We start from the raw sequence: 6000 nt of genomic DNA on the forward strand, positions 1-6000 counted from the left end.
CTGCTTTGATTTTTACTTATCCAACAAATATGTTCTCTCATGGAGGATTCATTTTGACACTTCTTACTCTGCAAGTCCTGAGACGGGTTGAACTATAGAAAGAATCTCAATCTGTCAGTCTGACAAATCTCAGGGGTTAATGTATTAACTTTTCACCTTTGGGGAGTTTCGGCGTGAGCGTGACACTGACGGTGAAACAGCTCTAAATGAGTTTTGAATGTAATAACATTTTTTAAAAGATCCTTACGTTAGTCTTGTTTCGTGGACTGGCTAAAAACCTCTTGATAAATGTCGAGGACATTGATGAGTTAAACACAGGCATCAACAATATGATGGTGTTTGAACACTGAAAACGGTAACGACAATCTGATACTCTGGTTTACTTTTGCATTTTTAGTCCTGACAAGCTGAAACACTGATCTCACTTCTGCAGTTTTTGGTGCTGCAGCACTAATCCACCACATGCAGTGTGTAGTCTCAGAGGCTGCTGGGACATGTGTCTGCAGGTGAAGCTACACACAAAATGAGGACACCAATTAGTGTTTGCCTTTTTTTTAGTAGTTTTCTTTGAACGATTCTTTCATTTAGATCTTTTTTTTTTCCAATGGAAAAATGAAACCGTAGGCACATTGTGAAAGTGACGAGTAAAATACTTTAACATGTCATTAGGCTTCAAGTGAACTTGTAACACAAAATTCAGAGTTATCTAGGCAGTAGAGGCCCAGACCACAATATTAGATACGGGTTGGTATGTGTGATTGATTGGTGACATCATTCCCTTGTGAACAGAAAGTGAACTTAACACGTGAGTGATGACACATGATTTGGTGTAATGTAAGTCGGCTTTTTAGAGCCAGACGAGTTCTGCTGCCTTGTCTCCTCATTTCTGCTACAATCAGTATAGTGACTTTTATTCAGTGGAAACACACAGATGGACCATCAGCACAGCTGAACATAATTACTTAGAATTACTACAGCCGCACTGCGAGTTCTAACGTTAACCAAGTTACAGTTAAGGAAACTTTAAGGAGAAAATAGTCCCTGTTGTTCTCGATCTAGACGTAAGAGTGTAATTTATTTATTTAATTTTTAAGGTTTTTTTTTTATTTTTAATACGTTTGCAAACTTTGTCGTTCAGAATAAGAATGTGTTCACTTAAGCTAAACAGTATTTTTTTCAGATGATTGAACCTGGATGTTCTTGGCATCCTGCCACCTCCTGTCATAATCTGCTTGTATTTTTAGTCTCCTGACAAACATGTTCACTCTTCTAGGATTCATTGTGACAGTTCTTACTCTGTGAGTCACAGCTCCTGGGATAAATTGAAACTTAAAAAAATCTCAGTCTGTCAGTTTGAACCCAGGGACCTTGTTGCTGCCATTTTTCACAATGTATTTCATCTTTGACAGACAAGTTGAAGCCGAGGACTTAATGTGTTTACTCATCACCTTTATGGAGTTTCAGCATGAGCATGACACTTAAAACCATTCCTGAACAGGTTGGAAGGATGAGGTTCTGGTTTTACAACATTCCAGATGGGAACCCAAAGGCACATTGCAACAGAGGCTTCAAATGACCTTGTAACTCATTTACTGGTAACAAAAGTCAGAGTTTGAAGGTTAATTCCACAGCAAGGAATTTATTATTCAATAAATGTGAACATTTCCACCTTTTTGTAAACTAGAATAGATACAGCAGGAAGGAAATGCAGCTTCTGCAGGAGACGTGGATGCAAAGACAATACAATAACTCCATCAGCATTAAAATAAAACCTTACTGCTCCGCTGAGAAAATGGTGTCTTCCACTATATTTAACCTGCTGGGACTTGTGGATGAAATGTTGTTAGGGTGAATCAAATGACACATTTTCAGAAGGACACTGTTTTAACTTATCCAAGGAGGAAGTAGTAACACTGCAAAAGCCAGTTCCCCAAACACCACCACCACCAACAACAACAACAACGACCTTTGGCTGCAACACAAGCCCTTCCTCAACTACAACTGCTGGTTTGTCAACAAATTAATGGTGCAACAACTGCTGCTGCTGCTGCTGCTCCAACAACTGCTGCTTTTAGTTGTTGAAATTTCCTAGTTTTAATATTTTAAATCAAGATCAGCTAAAACCACACTATGGTGATAATGAAGAAGTGATTAGATTTTTTTAATAAGTAATTAAACATTTTCTCATATCTTAAAAGTGCTATAACTGTCTTATCTTATTGAATAAACAAGTGGTGGTGCATTGTTCTGACTTTCATCTAAGCCTACTTCCGCTCAATATATTGACATTTTCCAGTGTTTTATTCATGGTGGTTGTTAAATGTGTTGGTTTGATGGTGTCCTCAGCTTCAAAATTGTTGATAATAAATCCACGTTGAACTCAGAAGTCAGAGTTGTTTCTACCTTATTGCTTTCAAAATGCTTAATTGTTTAACATTTTGGTAAAAGAAGCAGTACGGTGCCAATCAGAGTCCCTGAATGTTATTTTAGCATCTGTTTTCATTTTGAAATGCTGTCCTTCAAAACCCTTCCTTTGCACTCAAAAGGCCCCTGATCAGACTCAGGTTGGTGGTAGTGGGGTTGTATGAGATACTTCTCCATTGTAGGCATATTACTTATAGTAGATGTCAAGTTCAATTGTGAACAGTGTGTTAGATGTTTTTGACCTTATTTCCATATCTCCTGCTGGTTTCTAATGTGGTCACTTGATGTCATTGTTGCCAAGTTTCTAAAGTGTTTCTAATCCCACACGTATTGCTGCTGAACCATAGGGGTGTGTAGTATTGCTCATACGCTTTGCTTTCTTTTATGGTTGATTTTAAATATTAATAATATTGGCACATTGTTTTTGTTTGTATGACGGTTGTCTGTCCAGTACTAAGACGTGCTACACTCAGATCATTACTTTCCACACAGAACATATAGAATTAAAAGCGGTTCTTTGACTGCACCTCTTCACAGTAAGCGCAGTTTTAAGGACGTGAAAAAACATGCTCATTGTAGCATAAAGCAAAACATTTTGTCGGCTTCATACCTTCAACAATTAACTGTCGAAAAGTACAGAAAGTATTTTCATCAGGAGAACTTAATTATTGACCCTGGAACTCATTGTAATTATGGTTGCAGTAAGTCGTAAATATTAGTTATTGAAGTATTGAAGACAAGCTCTGTAAAGCTTTGCTTTCATTTCGACATTAACAAACTGTTCTTCTGGGAATCTTACAACAGGTTGAACAAAACAATGAATTACTGATTCGTGATTATACTCAGAGTTTCCTTTGTTTGACAGTGACAGTTGTCCTGATGGACCAAAGCATGAAATACCCAGACTGGTTCCGCTTTCTTGATCATCTTGTAACATCAGTACAGCTAAACAGAACTACTGCGTGTTCACAAAGAACAATGGTAGGAAGGGATTTGAAATAAACCAAAACTGAAGAACAAGTTTCAAATAAACTCCAGTTAAGAACTGGTGCCACAGCACTGAAAAAGAATTCCTGAATAGCAGCAGCTCTGTGTTGTTTGTGATCTAGTCAGGTGTCATTTCTTATTCCACTTGTCAAAGCATCAGCTAAATATCCTTGACTTGTTTTGAAAGGGACATGTTGCCCTGGCAACTATACTGGGTTCCACGTTACACTGACCACACGTCTGAAGTAAAAGAGATCTCACTCTTTGTCTGTATCTGCAGAACTTTGCATGAACTTATTCACAGAACAATGACGACATGTTGGTTTTTAAGTCATTTTCTTCTTTGGTTTCATTTACTGAAAATGAAAACTAAAGGTGGTGAGTTCAGTTTCATTTCATTGAATCACAATAACCCTGCTACACAGCTTTTATAATGTATGTGCTCAAAACAATCATTGGATGTAATGATGAGATTCCAGTTTCACATCATTCCACATTAAAAGCAACAGGCACATAAAAAGTCAACTATGAATACGGGTGATGGTGCAACAGAGGTGCTCACAAATGTGTAAAATCACTTCAAGTGGTATCAAGGTGTTTGCAGAAGAGAACAAGTGCATTTACAATTATAGGCTACAAGCAAAATGAATAATTATAAGTATTTATAAGAAAGAACCAACAACATTCCAGATGGGAACCCAAAGGCACATTGCAACAGAGGCTTCAAATGACCTTGTAACTCATTTACTAGTAACCAAAGTCAGAGTTTGAAGGTTAATTCCACAGCAAGGAATTTATTATTCAATAAATGTGAACATTTCCACCTTTTTGTAAACTAGAATAGATACAGCAGGAAGGAAATGCAGCTTCTGCAGGAGACGTGGATGCAAAGACAATACAATAACTCCATCAGCATTAAAATAAAACCTTACTGTTTTCCACTATATTTAACCTGCTGGGACTTGTGGATGAAATGTTGTTAGTGTGAATCAAATGACACATTTTCAGAAGGACACTGTTTTAACTTATCCAAGGAGGAAGTAATAAGTATTTTTACTGTGACATTTTAAGTCTGCTATGTTAAAAAGTGGGTGTGGTGGGTGTTGTCATTAAACATTTTTGGTGACAAAGGTGAGTGACAGCAACACGTCGATTCCTGGAGGTGTCATGTGTCGCTCCTGAATTTATCCAGCACCTGTACAGTATATAAAGTGCTGCAGCACAGAGCAGGTGAACTTACAGCATCAACATCCAAGATCATCACAATGAAGCTGCTTGTTTCTTTGACTCTCACCTGGATGCTGCTCTGTGCAGGTAACTCGACTTATTCTGACTATACACGTTCTACAGGTCTTACACAGACTGATTTAAAACCCTTAGGAAGTTTAAACTGAATAGTTCTTTAGAAAAATAACAGAATATTTATTTTACTACAGCAAATTATTACTTGTTAAAGTACAATACAAGACTTATTAGATTGTATCTGTGGTCTATAACCATTTTACCTGATGTCTCAAATCTTCTTTAAAAGCAGGAAGAATTTTAAATAATCAAACACCTCAGACATTTGAGTTAAATTCTAATTTTTGAGATAATCAGAATCATTAACTACTTTGTTCCCCAAACAACAACAACAACAGCACAGTCACAAACAACAACAACAACAACAGCTGCACCACCAACAACAACAACAACAACTGCACCACCACCACCAACAACAACAACAACAGCTGCACCAACAACAACAACAGCAACAGCTGCACCAACAACAACAACAACAACAACAACAGCTGCACCAACAACAACAGCAACACCAGCTGCACCAACAACAACAACAACAGCTGCCAGAACAACAACTTTCCCAACTACTACTCCTTGGACATCAACTACTCCAACTACTACTACTCCTTGGACATCAACTACCCCAACTACTACTCCTTGGACATCAACTACCCCAACTACTACTACTCCTTGGACATCAACTACCCCAACTACTACTACTCCTTGGACATCAACTACCCCAACTACTACTCCTTGGACATCAACTACCCCAACTACTACTACTCCTTGGACATCAACTACCCCAACTACTACTACTCCTTGGACATCAACTACCCCAACTACTACTACTCCTTGGACAACAACTACCCCAACTACTACTCCTTGGACAACAACTACTCCAACATCTACTGCTTCCACCACAACAACGAACTGCTCCCCCAACAACAACAACAACAAACTACCATCCCAACAACAACAACAACTGTTTCTGCTCCAACAACAACAACTGCTGCTGCTCCAAGAACAACAACTGCTGCTGCAACAACAACAACTGCTGTTCCAACAACAACAATTGTTGCTCCAACAACAACAACAATAAAACAACTACTGCTCCCAGGACAGAAACAAATTGCTCTCCCAACATCAACAGCAACAAACTACCACCCCAACTACAACAACTGTTTCTGCTCCAACAACAACAACAAGTGCTGCTCCAACAATTGTTGCTTCAACAAAACAGCTGCTCTGACAACAACAATAAAAATGAAGATGAATACTTCCACTCTAAATAGTTTGTGTTAACACACA

The sequence above is a fragment of the Channa argus genome, chromosome 12 (assembly GCF_033026475.1).
Source record: "Channa argus isolate prfri chromosome 12, Channa argus male v1.0, whole genome shotgun sequence".
NCBI classification, from domain to species: Eukaryota; Metazoa; Chordata; class Actinopteri; order Anabantiformes; family Channidae; genus Channa; species Channa argus.